Source organism: Anopheles ziemanni, chromosome 3, assembly GCF_943734765.1.
Source record: "Anopheles ziemanni chromosome 3, idAnoZiCoDA_A2_x.2, whole genome shotgun sequence".
Taxonomy (NCBI): domain Eukaryota; kingdom Metazoa; phylum Arthropoda; class Insecta; order Diptera; family Culicidae; genus Anopheles; species Anopheles ziemanni.
Genome location: NC_080706.1, coordinates 28,735,397 through 28,755,837, shown reverse-complemented (window position 1 = coordinate 28,755,837; position 20,441 = coordinate 28,735,397).

Below are 20,441 nucleotides of genomic sequence, written 5' to 3'. Positions count from 1 at the left end.
TCTCACCAGATCGATCGAACGTCTCCTTATCGTTATCGTTCATCAACAAATTCAATCAATAATTGCACGGCGTGTGAGCAGAGGAAGGGCGGAAAAAACCAGCGTTGGAAGCTGGTAGATTAAATGAAATCGTCCAGATGCTAGGGGCAGAAGATGGTTCCTTTAAGCAACCATTCCTTTCTGATGTTTTCCCTTAAAACATGGTAGGCCTGTAGCTTGCTTACAGCTATCGTTTCTTGTTTTTGCTACTATTTAACTTAACAGCGTAGGCCATGCTTTTTATTTTGCAGGAAGCATTTTAAATTGTTTTCTTTAAAAAAATATAGATTCTTGTGTTCTTTACCATTCGTTTTTTCAAACTAGGCCTATCTATGGTTGTCTTCGTATGGTTGAATAATATTCAGTTCAATACGATCCAACCAGGAAGAATGTACTTAAGGTTGAATGCCTTCTTCATTCTTAAAGGTCGTTGGCAAACTATTACAAATTAAACGCCTACAGCATGTTTATTTGATCGAGTTTGATATCATAAACCGAATTTTGCTATAGTTTTTCCCAAATTTCTTTTAATGTGTGCACACCATGCAGACTTCCTCGGGTGTTCTCCTTTCAATCTTCCTGATTGTTTTCGATGTATGGTGCACTTCGGCTTACGAGATGCTAACCACCACTTTCCAAACTCATCCCTAAGTCGCTACCGTTAAAGTGAGAGTGTGCTCGTTTTAAGGATTCCGTCTATTTTGTATCGCACGGCTACTTACTTTCAGCAAAAAAAAACCCCCGGGGGTGAGTTTCCCGTACCGGCCACATATCCCATCCGGCCATGGGACGTCGACGTCGAAAGCGGATTTGAACATTATCGGATTATTGTTTCCCTGTACATACACATATTACCGGCTGGTGGAGGTTTCAAGTGCGTTTCGCTTTCTTCCGCTTTTTATTTGCTTCCCATGTTTGCCTATTGTGCCATCCATTTTTTGTTTTGCTCCTGCAATCGGGTCCCTTCCACTCAGCACCTCCCCCTGCAAAGCCCATATCGGCTTATGCATCCCTCGGTGCCTCCGCGAGTTGATGGAGCGTATAATGATGGAGATGAATTATTAAAAATAATTCCACACCGATGGCCACTCGTCTCATCCGCCATCTGCACAGGGACATCTTTTTACCAGGTCCCCCACCCTCCACTGCCACCACCGAACGTGTAATCAAATGGGATCAAACCATATTAAATTATACTGTCAAAGGTGAACGGAGCTCGAAGGGAAGGTACGGAAAAAATATTTAAAGAAATATGCAGTTACCGGTATAGCCAGCGAGGGGTGGATAATTTATGGGCCCTGTACTCTGATTTAGTGGCTTCGGGCGCATAAATTGCATCAATTGTAGCATAATCGAGTCGGATGCGATGTGATTGGAAGGCCTGGTGATGGCACGGTAGAAGGTTTTGTCCGAACACACCGATTACCCTGGTTGAAGTACAGTCAAAGTTTCCTGTTTGTTTTTTTGTTAATTCCATTGAGCGCCACTTGAGTGTGCTCGAAATTGGAAATTTATTTAATTCCTACCGTGTGTCTGATAGCGCGGGAGACAAGGAAATGATGAACGGTTTGCATTTAAAAACTGCACCCAGGCTCTTGAAAACATTTCTCGGCGCTCTAAAGTAAATTGTGTGTGTGTGTTTTATACGAGACTAATTGGAATTTTTCTCGACAGCTAACTAGATGCGAAAAGATGCAGAATAATTTTTCAAGTGTCAGTCAGAATAATCTTTCCATATTTATGCCTACTGTGTACTGTTTAAAATGGCATTAACATATAAAACATTTCAACAAATCAACGTCAAAGTTCTTTTACTTACGGTTAAGTAAACTTCCTCTCTCACCGCAAATTTCCCATCAGCTTGAATAAACCTCCATCAATTAACCATAAAAAGGATCCCAATTATGGTGCAATGCTTGTTCCGGTGACAAATGTTTAACATCTTCATCAACACCGGGGTCGGGTTCGGGTCGGGTTAATTAACAGCATCCGCTGGCAACACGCGCCAGCCCGGCCCGAAAGTATGTTGTTTGCGGTGGTGCTGCTGCTCGATGGCCAGCGTCGAACACCCGGTCACCAAAGGGTAATCGATTAATGGGACCATCATTTACTCGCGGTCCGTGTGAGTCCGGAGGTTAACGGTGGCGCGTCCCGTTGGCAAATGTCACGCAGCATCGGGTCAGCAGCATAATAATGGTATCCCAGGAGGTCCCCACCCGGATGGAAAAAGGCTCACCATGGCGCGGAAAACTTTGCGGTGGAGGGGGTGGATGGGAATAAGGGATCCTTCTTAAAAGGAACCCACCGGACGAAGGGCTTCCCATTCTGTCTCGCAGCAGTTTTGGGCAAAACGAAAGTGTCCCGAAAGTGCTCCCGTGCCGCGTGCTTTATTATGTTCCATTAATAATGAAATATTTCTGTAATTAAAGCAAACCATGTGTTTCGGGTGCCGTCAACGCCCCGCTCGTACCGTTTTTATCATCTTCTCCTTGCGGACCGAACCCTGGGGGGGGGGGGGGAAGAAAAATCACCCCACCGTAAAGGATTGTCAAAGGGGAAGATCCGCCGTAACGAAACTGTGTGAGACATTGTTCTGACACGTGCGAGATAAAAAAAACAAATGGGAAACCCCTTTCTGATAACGAGGGATTTTCCAACGGGATATGGGGGATATATTTCATTGTTTTTAGTTCTGCTCATAAGCTTTAAAGTAGAGCAACTTCAATCCAGTTTTAAACAAAGTATTAGCATGATTAGCCCAATTGCTTGTCGGTGACCGGGTGAACTGCCCATCAAATGTTGTGCCTGAACAAATAAGGACATCGAGCAAACACCATCCGGTGCTGGACTCATTTTCCAGCCCCTTCGTGCCCTTCCAAACCATCACCGCGGTGCGAACGAAAACATTAATGTGCTGTTGATGCGTGTTGGCGATTGCGTTGATAATGTCGCAGCACGAAACGCATGCTGGTCCACATTCACGGCCCCGCGTGATGTTGATACTGTCGGGCCCGTCTCGAATGTTAAACATTGTGGCTCCGGACTGACCCCCCCCCCCCCCCCCCCTTACCCTGAAATGGCTGCTCTAAAACCCCAATTGTCACCCGGTAGGTGTCGAAGCTTGATCCTGATTAGGTTTGTCGTTCGATCGTTCTATCGATTGGACAGTCTGGGGGATGGGAAAACAGTGACGCGAGGGAGGCAGTGAGACTGATGTTAATTAAACTGTGTGTTTCTCGTTAATTAAGATCCGGGTCATCTCGCTGCCATCCGCTCTTTGTCCATACCGGATGGAAAGGGGATGCATCTCTAGTGAAGTAATTTATTGGAAAATACTTATTCGTCGGAAAAAAAAATAGGGAAACTAATTAGAGCTTCAAGGTGTTTTGATAAAATAATGGGTTCCATATAATTGTAGGACTAATTAAAGCGGTTTAATATCCAAATTGTTATGCTGCCTGTGTGAAGGAAGTAAAGCATTTTAATGGGCTGGAAAAAACGTTTCGTGTTCCGTGTTTATTTAAATTTGTTCGGAAAATTTGATTAGAAAAACATAATAAAACAAATGGGAAAAAATTCCAAAAAATCATTTCATTGGAAGGATGCAATGCCTCTCAAAGAAATCTTTATAAAACATAGAAAAAAGGCTGGGAAACAAACTACCACATAATGCTACTTGCAAAACGGCTTTTAAGAGCAAAAGCTACTGCAACTCATTTGATGACCTATTGCCATGTAGCCAACAATGCCTCTCGATGGCGCCAAAAATGGTCTATCCTTGCGTGTGTCTGCTACAACAACAACAACAACAACAACCACCAGTTGCCCCTCGGTAGGCGAGAGTGAGTCCAACAACCGAACAAACACAATCTCCACTCGAAATGGCAGCCGATGATTAATGTCCAGCGCGTCTCACCCCGCCGGCCAGCATCCTTACCACCAGAAAGCGGACAATCAACAGATTCGACATTTGGCGCTTTCCCTGTAGAGAGGGAAAGTGGGGGAAAAAAGCCCATGGGGGAAGGGCGTTTATCAACAAGCGCCAGAGTTTTCGCACAACTTTCTCGCCGGGCGTCCGCAATGAAATGGAAATTCGCCACTGAGATGACCTCCCTCCGCGGGAGGAAGGGAGGGAGGGTCTGGAGTTTCCCGGATGTTTGTGTGCGATATCACAAAACCGCACGCACAAGCACACTCGGGCTCGGCGAGGCGCCAGTCTGTCGCGCGCCATGGCGATGGCTATATTGTGGCCCACGGCGGAAAAACGGCTGGATGCTGTGCAGTGGTTTTTCCGTCACATCATCGGCCGGTTAGTCACGAAGGCTTTTCCTGTCGGCACGTGACGGAGCTGGGAAAAGCTCGAACTCGAACTAAGATGTGGCGCGGTGGTTGGGTGTGGTGAAAGGGTGATACTTGTCCCAAAGATGATGGTTTTTCGGTGCGGCTGATTTGTTGACCTTCTTTTTTTCTCCCATGACGACGATCCATTTTGTCCGAGGTTTGGTTTTTCCCGTCGATTGTTGATGTGTTTTTCTTTGGCCACCGAACACCCGTTGACTCATTTCCCGCCGCAGATGGTTGGCGCCTTGCGGTTTGGCTGGGATTTTTTTTTAAATTTTGATTCATTATAGAATCGAATTAAAAGACAATCCAAAGAGGAAAAATTATATGTGGATGGTTCATCATTTGATGTATTAATAATTTATCTTTTAAATCCTTTTACCAACTTTTAAAACAAAACGTTGTGCAAAACCTGACCAAAACAGCACAAAAACTATAAAAGCGCGATGTGCGCTTGTCGGTCATTAGTTTTAATACGATTACAAGCCACAGCAACAATTTTACCACAACGATTTTTGTTATGTTCAATACATTTATTTTTCCTTTTTTTACGAAAGGACACACTGTTGATTCTATTCAACGGGGAAAAAAGGATATTAGGTACATTGCACTTTTACAATCCCTTCATTTCCATACTGAAATCGAATAAAATATGCTCTTGTGCTTTCGCCCGGCAAGCGTGGGCGGGTTTTAAGTCCGCTTAATGCAGGGAAGGTAGCTGCACCTCAAACAAAACATACGCCAAACAGCATAAAAATAATGGAAAAATATGGACATGCTGTGTAAATATGGACCGAATGGGATGAACCGGAGGGGATAGTCTGATGGACGACACGGCACAGTGAAGAAGGGTTTTTCTGTGTTATTATTTCACCAAAAACGGTCAAAACGAACGTCAGGGAAACAATTCGGTGCCCGAAGGACAACAAAAACCAACCTGATGCTGTGATGCTTTCCCGGGGGGAGTGATGGTTGGGAGGGCGGTTCCGGTGTGATTTGTTTCATTCCAATTCTATGTTTGGCTTAGCCCGGGCTAAAGGCTTCCGGGAATGCAACTATTTCCCATTTTATTCCTCCCGGCTCACCCCCGGTCGCCGCGCGAGTTTCGCAAAACACTCGTGTGGAATAGTTATGTCTGTCCGTTCGAGCATGTTGTTGGTGGGTTGAAAATTTTCGTTTCACTTGGGCTTGGCGAAATGTTGGCTCCGGGGATCGGATGACCGAGGAAAACTCATAAAATGCAATGTTTTAATTCGCATCGCGCTCGGAAGCGTTTTGTTTTAGTGGAATAGCATTAAAAAGTGATAGTTTTTGGCAACGTTTCGTAGCTTTGCCTTCAGAGGGAACGAACGAAATGGGGACAAAAAGCATGTTGTTGGTGGCTAAAAAGTTTGATTGAATCGTTGCTGTCATTCTGCGGCTCAGATATGCAATCCAACGAGTCAGTTATTAGCATTACATAGCTCAACATTCGCATTTGACTAAAAAAAAAGGATGTTTGACATGACTTTATTCAAACAACTCGGTGTTTTCAAAATGTTTCTAATCCAAGAATGTGCTAGGTTAGAAGTTTGTTTTTGTAATACTAAAATTCAACTAATTCGTTTCAGTTTTTTTTCTATATTTACTTAAAAGATTTTTTTCTTATCAGGATTTTTACGGTTTAACATTTGTAAATATTTCAATACTGTTATGCTCCGAAAATATTTTGAAACTTTATTTGCTGAACGTGTTTGAATAGTTCAAAACGTTTATGCGCAAACATGTGGATAACATCCAACACCGAGATATATTCATATGAAATTATGGAGATGGGAAAACAGCAGCTGTATGCGCTTTCTCGATAAAAGAATGGACGTCATCGATTTATCCACAGAGTGCTCCATTGTCATTGCTTCAGACTTTCCAATGTCCATCAATCGTCTTCCATAATGATCCAGTAAAAAACAAAGAAAGATGGTCTTGATCTCGATGGGAGGAGAAAAACTAATCCTTTAACTTCAAGTGACGTGAGGAAAAGGGCTTCCTAAGGAGCACGTGGTACCAAGGCCAATGGCAATCTCGTTCATTTTGCATTCAAAAGAACGCCACACCTTCCTGCAAGATCTTATTATGTTAGCACGGTTCCCTTTTAGTATCTTGTAGATCCATACCTTCACATTCGGATACAGTTTGTTCGAGTCGTGGTGACCATCGCGACCTACCATAGGATTCCTGCCAGCTTCCTGCACTTGCAATGCTAATCGGCGAAGACACCGTTGGCACTTCGTTTTATGGGCTTGAATAAAAACTGTCTTAAAGTTGTAAGTTTTACGCTGGGCGACCACTTTCCACTACCATTCCGGCCATTGTTTCGCATTACAGCAAGTCTTCACCTGGGCTGACCGGAAAGATTGTCACAATCGCACACACACACACACAAAAGCAGGCATCAAGCACCGAGTAATATTGACATTGCCTCGGGTCTCAGAAAGGACGAAAGTTTTGCTGAAATTAGTTTTTAAAAGTGTTACCGCTGGGGGAATGTGATAAAAACTTTTCCCAACCCAGTCGGGTTGGGGTTGAGTGTTTTTTTCCGTTCGCGCACGTGTGTGTGAGTGTGTCTGTTTCCGGTGGAGGTGAATGGTAATGCGCGGCTTTGAGAATGAATGGCATTGGATGGAATGATGTAGGAAAGTTAAGCAACTATTTCGGAAAGTCACCGCCTAACCAAGTTTGTAGTGACCGGTCACCGGGCAAACGGGCCGAGGGCAAACGTGAGTGTGCGTGTGGCTTTTTTTTTGTTATGGGGATAATTTGCTTAAATTTTGCGCAGCAAAAAGGGGGACGAAATAACTATAATAAAAATATACACCTGGTATGCTGGCATGGTTTTGCGTCGCACACACCATCGGCGGAAGCACCGGAATCCATCCCGGTTAAAACGAGGTTTTCCGGCGGAGGAAAACGATGTTCGTCGGAAGTTGTCCAACAATTTCGAGTTACAAATTTTGCGGTGATAGTGTCCTTTGGCTGGAGAGTTTCTACGAGTCCGCTTGCTGGCAGATGCATGTTCCTGACGCACTGGAAAGCTTCCTCAAAGTCGACGCTTTCCATCCAACGCTCGAAACTAGACACGTTCTCTGGCCGGAAGTGGAATGGAAATGAGCTATAGTTAGTGTAAAGTTGTTCTTCACAACGATGTAATAACGGGAAACGTGATTTTTGCTATTTAACATCCTACGGTGGATACATTGTGGTAGCATAGTTTGTTTGAAAGTTACCAACATATTTTTCTACTACCTTCAATTGAATAAATGCTACCAAATTCCTTTACCGATGTTGTTACTTTTCCCCATGGGAGATCTGTTGCCTGCAGATAACAGAAAATGACTTCACTCCAAATTCCGCTTCCAAAAAATATTTCCACACGCAACAAATTGACTAACAATGGAAAAACATGAATATGCATAAATGAGGCATTTTTCATCGCCAATCGCATCGTTTTCCCTGGCGCTTATCGTTCATCGATTTTCCTCGACGCATATACACAGTGCACAGTTTTCCCCCTAATCAAGCGGGTACTCCAACGGTTGGGTGAAAATCCCACCCAATAACCTCTAGCTCCTGTTCTAATATTTCCCGATTGTGTACGGCTAATCAACGGCACTTTGTTGTGAATTTGATAATCTCCCTCACACCCGCCCTCTCCTCGGGGACTTTGGGAGAGTTGTTGCCTTTCGAACAACGACAAAGAAATGTTTGATTCAATGTTAGGTTCTTTTTTTCGTCCACAAAAAGTCAGCGAAAAGTTTGGCTGGAATGCAAAGTCGGCCTACTAAGTGTAAGGAAAATGTGTGTGAGATTGTAAGAAAACTTCATTCCGCCCGGAAAGCTCCCTGCAAACAAGTTACGGGAACGCGATAATTCAACGGAACGCCGGGTAAATATCGGTCGGGATCCATTTCACCGTAGGTGGTTGATTATGAATCGCTCCATAAATGAGCGCCATGCACACACACGCAAACACCGACTTCCTGAGGGTAAACAACTCAATAATAACAACCTTCCCATCGTCTCCCGCGGCCACGAAGGCGAGGGCAGGCACGTGTCGATTTAAATAAGTGATTTGAAAGTAATTTTTGCATACCCATGAGACGATTGGCCTCAATTTGACTTTTCCCAAGAAAAGGTTCCTTCTGATAAGTTCCCCCCCTGTAGGTCGGGCGTGTGTCAAAAATTATTATTCAACTAATAAGTGTCCTCGCCCCTTTTCACCCCGGACAGGACTCGCATGCCAGGCGCAACGGAAAACAAACATCGGGAAAATCAGTTCGTGCGTCATCCCTCTCCGGCCGGATGATATCGTGGATGACGGAGAGTTCTTGTGTACCTTTTCGTCGTTGGTGACTCTATATAGTTTCCACAAACCTGCCATTCGGAGGTTTCATTTTTGGCCTCGCACCTTTGCGGCCGAATGAGAGTTAATTAAATCGTTTCCCGAAGCGAACCGCAAAGGCGAAAGGGCGCCAATGTTTAGAGAGGGAGAGGCTTTTCTTTGGGGGTGCGTTTTGTTTGATTAGGCAACGTACTTAATTAGTATCAGCAGGGCCCAGCTTCGTGTACGAGTTTTGAAGAGCAAACAATCGATTGCAGATTGGAACGATTCGGTCAAACCGGGGTGCAAGTGATCGGTTCGGTGCCGGTCAACTCTTCGGTGAAGGCGCGTTCGACTCCAGAACCACAGATTGAATAAATTAATTAATAAAATTTTGAATAGTCCCCCACCAACTCCCCCCGTTTGCCCACATCGAGTTCGGTGGGGAAGGGAATGTTGTTTACAGATCAAACCCGGTTCGGTCTTCAGTGATTTATGCGCCTCAAGCGAGTGAGCGGGTACAAAAGGGTCGAGCGGTATTACTTTCGAGGTCCTCTGTTTGCGCCGGCCATGCGCCACCGCCATCGACGACGGTCGATGGGCTCTTTTCCATTTTGGTGGGCCATTTTATGCCCTATTTCCAATTAATTGGCTCGGAGGCAAACAGGCCATAAACGTTCGGGGCAGCGCTGGTTTTTCCAGCGCAAACGATGGCGTAGCACGCGAAACGATTTCGCATTATCCCATTTCTTTGCCCGGAACCTGCCGAAAGGAGAAGGATACGGATTGGAAAACGTCCACCCGAGGAGGTTTAAAGGCCATGAGAGAGGGAGAGAGGGATCTGTGCGATACCGTTGCCACCATTCGGTGCGATAAGATCTTAAGTATTATTTCTTTGTTTACACTCGGCTCAAGTAATGTGATTTTATCCTTGCTGCTTTTCCCTCCGTTTTTCCCGGGTATGCCTTACGGCGCGAGCTCTGAGTCAGCATCCGGATCGAGCACGCCCGGGCACGAAGTGGAGGGTAAAAAAAGGATGGAAGGAAGGAAGGAAGGAAGGAGGATAATCCACCTCTTCAACTTGTACGACCATCGGTGCAGTGTTGGGAAGATTCCGTTTTTTTCCACCAGAAAAGTGCCTTCCGTATGCTAGTGGACCAACTCTTACCGCCTTGCTGCTTCTCAACTTTCTCCTTGATGCAGTTCTCCAACACACACACATACCCCTTGGAATGCAATCCCACGTCCTTACAGTAACGTACACCCATTGGCCATTCCATTGTTTTTTCCCCCTTTCCTTCCGGCACCCGGGTGAAGGATGTAGGCGGATTTAGTGTTTGTTTAGGAAAAGCGTGTGTGGAAATCCACGCCCGCCCTGTGGACCACATCTTCCGGGCTTTTTCCCCTTTACACGAAGGCGTGACGTTGGCACGGAGAAGAGCTGAGATAATGCACATCTGTTGTTGCCTCGCCGGGCGTTTGTTTGCAATGGACCGTGGATTATGTTTGACGTTCGAGTGGATATGGGATGGGTGTGTAGGTGCGGGGAAGGGTCTTCAGTAACGAGGAAGGGGGGCTTGATTGCATTCGATGTGGGAGCCATTCTAGAGATCTTCCCGGCCGAGAAATATGACGCTATCGATGAAACGCGGAAGCGATCGCGAAATCGATATCGATAGGGATAGTGAATTTCAATTACCTTACTTTGTCCGGGGTTCGTTTCGTTTAACGTATTCCATTTTTATGCCTTCGACCGTTGCATACGAGAAGGAAAAGGTTTTGTTATGCACCCACGTGATAATCAGGAGAAAAAAGGTTGGAAAGTAATTTAAGTGACAGGAAGCCTAAACAAATATAATTTTCGGGCAGTGGAGTTGGAGAAGAAAAAGGAACGGCGCTACACAGTTGCACAAATATTTTTTTGGGTAAAATTGTGTGTCGAATATTTTTGAACAAAGAATAACAAATTAGTAGATAAAATTATCTTATTAAATAATTTTTGATATTTTATGGGAAGGGCTATAAAAACTGGCAATTTTAAAATTACATAATTGAGAAAATATAATTAGGCAAAATTATTGTAGTTATAACAAGATTGTAACTGCCTCACTTCACGTAATAAATTTGATATATCAAATATGTAAATCATACTTAAACCTAAGTTATACGACATCTCAGCTTAAAAAAGAACAACCAGTTAGAGGAAGAATATTAATTATTAACAATCAAAAACATGATATTGTGACTGTAAGAATAATTCGAAGACAATACAGTGCCACTTTGAGAAAAAATATAGTAGTTAAATGACTTTTCAAAGGAGAGTGGGATAGCTGTGAAAACCTTGAAACGTATCCACACAGTTTCCTAATGATGCTGTATGTAGCGATTACTTTTCCTTGCATTTCCCATCTCTATTACATCACTTAAAATGTTGGAAACAACTTTTAATGATGATGGTACGACAGAAAAACGTTTGGGTATTGGTGTCGGTTTCATTTTTGGCAATTCGGTACCTGTTCACGACATCGGAAGCAATGGATTCTGGTTTGGTTCTTCACAGTCGGCTCTTTTGTTGGGCGCACGGCGTCAGCATCAAGCATCAAGCGGGCAGAAAATTACACTGTCGCTCGTTAACATTGTGCCGGCGAGATTAGTTTCCCGGTGAGTTTAGCGCTGTTTTGAGTTATTTTCACAGTCTTTTCCATTTTCACAACGTTGGGCCGGGAGTTGTCCCAATAAGAAAATTATTCTGGCACACTTTGACAAGCCAGTAAACCTTTTCCAGTACCAACCCACCTGGTTGAGCACCGGGAAAGTTGGCAACAAAATGGAATGGGGAAAGCTGGAAACTTCCTGAGAGCTAAACGCCGGAAGAAGTTGAACATTTCTTTCTTAAGCAGTCTCAGATAACGCCGGGGTTCTGGCAGGCAGCCTCTCGCTAACGAACGGTAACGATGCAACGTGATGCAATCGAGGTGGTGCATCTCGATTGGAGCGTTCGGAAGCGGGACTACGAGACCGGAGTTGAGCGAACGCCCAAAGGCACGTGCAACGCGACGTTACTGGCGCACTCTTTCCTGTTGATAACGGCTGACGGCGGATTTGAGCTGATATTATACCTAATCCTCCGCGCGAACGAAAGGAAACCCACCACTGGGAAAGGTGGATCCTCGGGAATTCCCTTCCTTGCGCCGTCAAGGACGTCAAAGAACAAAGTCAGATGTGTGAGTTTGCAATGATGCCGCTGAAAGTCGAGCTGTTAAGCCCTCCGACATCCTTTCCTTATCAAGGGCGACGAAAATGGAACCTGCCTGCGAGAAGCCATTCGAGCGGCAACTCTTTTATAATGCGATTCGCAAAGCATAAATCACGTTTTTCAATTACGGTAACATGTTTGCTTTTGGTGGAAGCAAGCACGGGAAGCAATGACTTAAAATAAATTTGTCGCATACATTCCTCTACGCCTTAAGGTGATGATCATTTTGACTAATTTGTTTGTTGATCGTTTGTGGGAGGGTTTGCTGGACAGTTTTTCGTTCACAAATATTTGTCAAAACATTGAACATCATTTGCTTCGAACGGTTCTTATCAAACGGGGTAGAAGCAGAACAAAATTTAGAGAAATACGTATCGTTTAGCGTATTGCTCGGACGAATCAGGACGCTGATCTCAATTGAGATAAGCTAATCGAGCATCATAAAGTTGATTTATTGGATCGATTGTATCTAAATCCTAAAGATGGTTATAGTTTTGTAATTGCTTGTGTTTGTTGTGTAGTAAATAAAAACTTCTCTATCTTTATTTTGATAGCATGGATTATTTTCTAGCTTCATCCAGAAGTTTTCGATTTTTGTTGTTTGAACATTTTGCATTTACTTTTCCTTTTCTTCGACCTTTTTTTTCTTTTTTAAGTCAATCAGCACAACCAACGACGGCTAATAAACGGACTTATTGTGGTTTCGGTCGTTCATTTCTGTTCCTTGTATTCCCAAATTTGTAATGCTGAGCCGGAAACCTTGAATTGGAATCAATTTTCAACCATTTTACCTTCCGACCAACGGCCAACGTGCCGACCGATAAACGGCTAACGAGCTCGATTGTACGTACAAGAGGCGAAAGGCGAACTTTTCCTTGTTCGACCGGAAAATCGGCCAAGAAAACTCAACCCGGCCATGGCGGTAGGCTCGTTGGCCAATTGTTAAGCTCGAACCGTTTGTGTTGTGTTCGATTGTGCACGGGTTTGGGGACGAAGTTTTTCATTTTTATTCGCCATTGTGAATGCAATAGCATTGAGTGAAAACCAAAACCTTCACTTACCCTTCCGGTTTTCCTCACGGCGCCCAAGGAACGCGTTTGTTTGGCCGAACATTTTCCGGTGAAAAGAAGAAATGAAAAGCTTATCGATTGTGTGTTTGGGGGGGAACAAAGGTGGGGAGAACGTCTGAAGGGAAGAAACACACAAAAACATTCGAATTCGGCAAGACTTCTAATCTGTTTTCCGAGGCAAAGAAAACGATATTTCGCTTATCGCGGAACAATTGCGAATTCGTATCAATTGCCTCCCGAAGGAAAAAAAACGACCGGATGGAGGTGAAAGGTACTTCTTCCGCTTCGGCAGACCGATCGATCGATGTCAAGAAGCCGGCTTTTTTGCCGTTGTTTGGTTTTGGGCTATAAAATGGTCGAAAGGATATCATAGTTGCTGCCTTTGGGTTTTCCCAACTAAAAAGTCACCGGCGGTGGTTTGATTTGTTTGTTTGGTGGAGTTTTCCTTCGGTGCGTGTCGTCCTTTGGGGTTGATTTTGAATTTTTTGTGGAAATTTGAATCGGAAAATCAACCGCACTGGCCCGTGGATGATATGTAGAGGACACTTCATTTGGCAGCCCATGCATGCGCGTGTGTTTGAGTGGCTCGAATTTCCGTTAGTAAACACCGAGCGGAGCCTGTTTATACAGTGACCCATCGACTGGTCTTGGGAAAAGAAAATATATGCTCGAAGCATTAACTGCTTTTCACGCACGGACGCACCAACCCGAAACGTAACAAGCGGTGGAAAATAAGAAATTACTACATTCGGGGCTGTTTACTTTCTGTCGAAGGATATTATTCGAAAATCAAAATTATCTTGTTTTGAATTACTAAGAAACAATCTCTGTTCGAAGCTCTGTTTTTATTCAAACATACCCAGTTCAGGCATGATGGAAGATTGTAAAATTGTTTGTATGTTTTCACAAGACTTTGATTCCTTCGTAGTAGGCCGTCGTCTTTGCGCACAGCCTGCTTATGCATGGAAAGATAACCTCAAGGCCCAACCAGAATGCCTCAACCGAAAAACCGATTCCGAATTGTCGAAATTGTCTTTAGGGAAAACTTGTGATAAATGTGATGCGATGCGTGTTCTGGGACCGAGGGCGAGATAAAGGAAAAATCAACTCATACGCCCACCAACCGTAATATACGACCGGCATCCCGCTCGGGACAAAGGGACCGGTCTCAAACGCTTGAAGAATCATTTTTCTCTTCCCCTCCGCCCCATTTAGCGTTATCCACCGATTGTTTTCATCCGTGCTCGATGGGGATATTTTGCTTTACGTAAGCACGTGTGAGGACACGTGTATGTACAGAATATTGGAATATTCTATTTGGTTAGCAAAGTGATGTGATTGTTCTTTGGGCGAAAGCGTGGTTGGTTGAAAGGAATAAGTCATTATGTGAAAATGATATAGAACGGACCAACTGGAATCAAACTTAATCGAAACGAGTTTCTATGAGTTTAAAACAATAGAAAGTTTTGCAGGAAAAAAATCTCCAGCAGATTAGAAACCCTTTTTTGTTGCTAATCATTGAGCAACTCTTGTATGAAAAATTGCGTCATGTACAACAAAACGTGTCACTCGCATACACGGTTTTTCTTTCCAATAAAACCGTCCCATAAAGACATTTCCCTCCAGTGTCTTTGTTCTATGCGACGTAATTATTTTTTCCTACGTTTGTCATGGCAGGATAAAAGCTTTTATTTTAAAGCGCTCTTTCGACATGCTCTTCCCACCCAAACAGTCCGTCGTGAAGATATTTCTGCATTAAGTGGACTCTCGACATCCGGTGACCTATTGCTTCGCGGTCCTATTGCACTTGAGCGGGATGATGCAAGGCGGGGGGAGGAGGAAAGGGGGCAAAGAACAACACAAACTCCTTTCCAATACACTCTCTCCCAGGCTCACCAGGATGGCTTCGAAGCGCAAGAACAAAAGTGGAACTTGACCATTTTCAAGTTCCATCCAGCTTCGAACAAAGAGCCGAGTCCGGAAGCGGACTCGTTCGTTTGCTAAACGCGCCCCACAGGAAGTTGGGCGGTGCCGAGGAGCCGCAGCTGGCCGAACATCACGCAGCAAAAGTCGAATGCTCTGCCCTTCCCGCCCCGCAGATGTGCCGGGAGGGACGATTTTAAGCGCAAAACGGCACGAAACAAAAGCGCACGACGTGGACACTTTTCCGGAGACCCGTTGCGTTGCGTTCGAGAAGTGTCCTTCTGGCGGCCGACAATCGGAATCGAAACGACGAGCCGACCAGTGGGAAGGTGAAGAGGGGGGAAAAAACGGCTAAGGACAACATGTTATGAGCTATGCTCCAGTCCAGTTGTGCCATTTTTGCTCCGGACTGTCGCATGCGTCCGGTGTCGAGGTTGATGGTCATAATTGAAAGTAGTTGAGCTGAAGAGATGTCTTACAGCGTTTTACATCTCACCTAGCAACCGCGGCAGTGTATGCAGAACATCAAGAATGATAGCCTACTGTAGAGTATTTGATGTTGAATCGCAAAACCCATAAGTGGCAACACAAACGGGTTAGTAGAAAAATCATCACTTTCTAGGATCTACCAGAATGAAAGTTGTCTCATGGATGTTTGAAGTAGAGACGACCAGTTGAAAGATACAGGATAAGGTAGGCTATGATCGCTTTTTCGCATCAGAAAACGAGCGCGAATCACAACAATCCTCGCAAAAGTATGTTTTCGATCGGAAAGCGATTTTCCCCTACTTTTACCTGCACCCCTCGACTGGTCGAGCCTACTACAAACATCCACGCGACAACTTTCATTCTGGTAGATCCTAGAAAGTGATGGATATTCTACTTACCGGTTTGTGTTGCCACTTGTGGGTTTTGCTATTCTACATCAAATACTCTGCAGTAGGCTATCATTCTTGATGTTCTACATACACTGCCCCGGTTGCTAGGTGAACTGTAAAACGCTGTATTTTCGGAAAGCCCGTCCTAGAGAACTGAAGTGCTTCAAGCTGGTATTGGTAGAAAACTTCCTCGACGGGAGATTCCCCGACGGAAGGTCTATAATTTAAGGGAATTCATTTGTTCAAAACGTTTGAAGACACTTTACTGTCCATCAAACCTTGGAGAAGAGGAAAAGTGAAACACCGTAGGAAAACCATTTTATTCTTTAAATAAATTCATAAGAAAAAGAGTTATGCTTTACGAAATGGTGGTATTTCCTTAGTGGCACAAGTTTTCCTCCCGAATAATGCAAATACAACACTTCAGACCTACATTTGGGAGGGTTGCAAATCAAACTGATTTTCACACCATTTCTGAAACCGTTTGCAAGATTTCCTTCGTTATTCCGAACACCAGGAAGGCGGAGACAAGATCACACACAACTTCTCCTAGGACATGCAGCATGAGCTGGGCTATCTTTGTCCCGTTTGCCAAGCAAACACACATACAGACACTCCCGGGCCGATTCAGTTGTGACAGGAAGCAGCTTCCGTTTGCAGAAACAAAAGAATGTCACTATCCTTCCGACGTCGAACCGTCGTTAGACGACGGTCTCGAGTGAAGTGGAGTAGTAGTAGTAGGCGATGCAAATGGAGCGATGCAACGATACCTACGGTCGGTGAAGTCTGTTAGCCAACTTCGACAGCCAAACCCAGCGTTTTCCGGGCTCTTTTCATCCCCCCTTCCGATGCACGCAAAAAGGGAATCTTCTCCAAACATGCCGATGAAGATTCAACCCGGGCGTGCTAGTATTTCAGTACGGATGACACATAATTTGCATATTATTTTGCAGCCATGAATTTTCGCCTTTTGTCACCCTGCTTTTGAATTTAGGAGGTGCTTTGAGTGCCTTTTCTTTTCACCCTGCAAAAAGAATAAACCGGAACGAGATCCAAACGGGACGAGAGAGCACAATTCGGCAATAAAGTGTTCCCCGGTTTTGCAGCTCGGTGAATCCACTTGCTGCCATTCTGGACGCACGGAGCCCATAAAGCGCAAAATTAAGTGAAAAGTGCGCAAATTGATGGTTGGTTATGAACCACTTTCATAGTTCCGTTTTTTTTTCGCTTCCTTCTTGGAGCTTCGTGCGTGCGCGTGCGTTTCCGTACGTTTCCTCCACCTTGGGGAGATTCACCCTGCCATCTTTGAGGCGCGCCTAGAGTACTTGACACCCCGGTGACACCCAGAGATGTTCCTAGAGAATCTTACGGCAAAGCAAGCCCACGGTTGCACAGTTGTAAAATAAATTATTTGTTCCGTTTATAGGCTTGTCTAGGCTTTGGAAAAGGGGGGAAGAGGGGACAATAATAGAGCAACGAACATTCTGTACGACAATTTCCCGGAGCCAAATGACACTCGGCGTCACATTCGAGGCGTAGGCGAATATTAAATATCAACAGACCGGCCCAGTCCGTTTTGGGTCCAGAGCACGTTTCACGTAATGCTTATTGCTCGTGAAACGTTCGCCCTTTTTCCGTTGCTCGGGCGGGCAATTACTATTGTTTCATTGAGCCCTACCAGGGAAGCCCTGCCGGTCGGTGGAAAGCGCCAACGAGCCGGCGCTTTTCTTTGGCTTCTGATGAAGTTTCATTTAGACGTCGCGGAAAAATGAGGCTACGAGCTCTAATTGAAACATTATTCGTATTAAATGGAATGTGGATTGGGGGAAACAATATTATTAGCCTTGGTAGATATTTTTATGTACGAATGTATTGCTTCATAAAGCGCGAATAGAAAGGGATTTTGGAAATAGCAAAACTATTATATACCAAACAATCCCATTGTTGTTCCAAGTGGAGCATTATAGACGAATATAAAGGAGATAATATACTTGAAGATTTTACAAATAAAAAAGCCGATTAGGAGTTCCGTACCATTATTCTAATCAATTTATCTATTTCGTAAAATGTATTTCACTTTTCCAAATGCAAATATCATGTCGCTGTTGCTGATATCAGAAGTAATGTCGTCGGTATTGCCATTTCGTGATGTCCTCCCCGGTTGATTCAGTTAGCAACGATAGCTCATCGAACGAAAGTCATGTTCCCATGGGATGCCCTACCATATCGATGGAAGGGTAGTTCTTTTTCTCGTTTCAGTTTTGTTTCATTTGATACTTGAGATTTTAAACCGTCCGTGCCCGCATCTCTCGAATGGCAGCTGCCTTTTTGCCTGCCTTTCCCTGCAACGCCCCCCTCCAAGGGTCGGTCATAATTTAATGTACATGTTTCGGTAAATCAAATATTGACTGAGCTCTTTATCTCGTAGAATAAAATATGTCCCACATTCCCGAACCTCACCGACGATGGACCGGGGAAAAACCCCTTTCGGAAATTGGACCCGTGTCCGTGTCGCCTCCTGCCGGGACTGCTGCAGCCGAGCGAGTCGTCAAACGTCGGAAGGCTCTCGTGACACCTTGGCTATCGACTCGACTTGCCTTGCTTGACCCTATTAGTGAGGTTAGGGGCGCTTGGAGAAAGTGACTGCTGGTGGAGCGGACCCTGTTGCATCGTGGCAGCAATGCAAGGGCGCGGACAGGGCGTGCACACATGCCATATTCATGGTGGTTGGAGGACTACGATAGAACTTTCATCGGATCCCCGTAGGATATATCCATCATGGGCCAACAGAGTTGACACTGCGTTCACCCACTTCCTAATCAATCTTCCACCGATGCAGCACCAGGACGGGATGGCAAAATCTAGTCCTCGACCTGACCCGGCGACCCTTTTTGACTTTGGTGCGGCGAGAGCGAGAACAACCGGACGGATGTTTACACTGCCCCGTTGTATGCCGCTCGCTGGGAAGGTCCTCCCAGGGTGTTCGTGAGGGTCGCCATTGCTGCCATATTGCATTATATTGTGGACGATGTGTTTGACTTTCAGCAAAGTGAGTTTGGTCCAGTTTTCTAGCTGGTGCATCCATTCGAGGGTCAACCTCGGTCCTTCAATTCGCCACTTCTCGTCGGCTTAAACCCTCCCTGTATCCTGCACCCCCGAATGGTCAGATGTTTAATTGACAGGATCACAAACAATACACCGCTCTCAGGTCGCCATTTAGCACAGATTGGACGAGGAGGAAGACCGTAGGCTCGGCATTGAATGTGGGTTACGAAGCCAAGTTATATATCATCACTTTCTTTTCCCCTCGACCGAGGCTAGCACCGCTATCGGAACTGTCAAAGTAAATCAATGCCAGCCCTGGTTCGAAGATGACGCTTCCTTGTCCAAAGGAGATATAACGCTGGGAACACAAGGGAGTGCCGGTGGCTTAAGTGATTGGTTTTCTTTTACGGTTCTTTAGCTGCCGATCACTAGATTTATGTTTCCCCAAATATATTTAACAAAAGTTGGAAAGAGTTTGAAATAAGAAATTATTTTTCTTAAATCGTTTTTTATGCTTCCTCCATCAGTTACTTTTTTGTCACTCCAAATATTATGATGAAAACACAACTTGCCGTTCGGCGGGGGAGGAAACAACAAATTTGAATGTTTTCCAAACAGGATGTGCTAGGCCTGCCCTGCTCTCCTGCCATCCCCCCCCATTGGCCTGCACGTGATAGATTTATGATGCCGAGCAACGCACCCAAAGGGTAGAGCGACAGTGTCATTAATATTCATTTATTCTTCTTCTGCGGGAACATTGCGAACGAAATAATTTCCACCGCCGTACTGCTTGCCAATACGAACGGAAAACAAAACGTGTCATGAATGGTAAGATAAATTTGGGGTTTTGCAGTGTTTTTGTTAAAAATTGGGCGCGTAGAAAGCAAAGCAAATAGAGGGAAAGAGGGAAAAACATCACATAGGAAAGGAGGCCTCGTTTACAAATGAAGACGTACGAAAACGGGTGGGATAACAAGGTAGCTTTTCCAGCTTCTAAAGGCTGCTGCAGCCACACAATTGTCCGTTTGCAATGGACCGTACAAAACGCATGGATTACAATGATATACCAAACCGGGGATCGGACCTGGGTCCGGCGCATGAACGCACGAATGACGAAGGACACTGCCACGGAACGGGCCAAAAGTTTGTGAAAGACTTAAATCACTGCCCTGTTGCTGGGTGTGCGGCTACCTGCACCTTAATTCATTTTGTCGTCCCAAAGGGAGCACAAGCACCGCCTTCCGGAAGTGGGTTCTTAAGGTTGAGGATTTTGAAGACGAAACGAAACAAAGACTTCTACGCATCACCGGACAATCGTTAATTCTATTGGTGCGCTTTGGCTGGATGCCGGAATAAAAAAGGGATCATAATGTATCATCCCTAATAGGACCATAGCTGTGGCAAGCTTTTTGAAAGGAAAATTTTCCCTGTAGGAAGCTCAAGCATCCTTTGTGGCAATTGAATATTCATAGAGGTGCTTACGGCGGTCAATGTGGGTTTCGAGAGCCTACCGGGACACCTTTGCTGGCAAC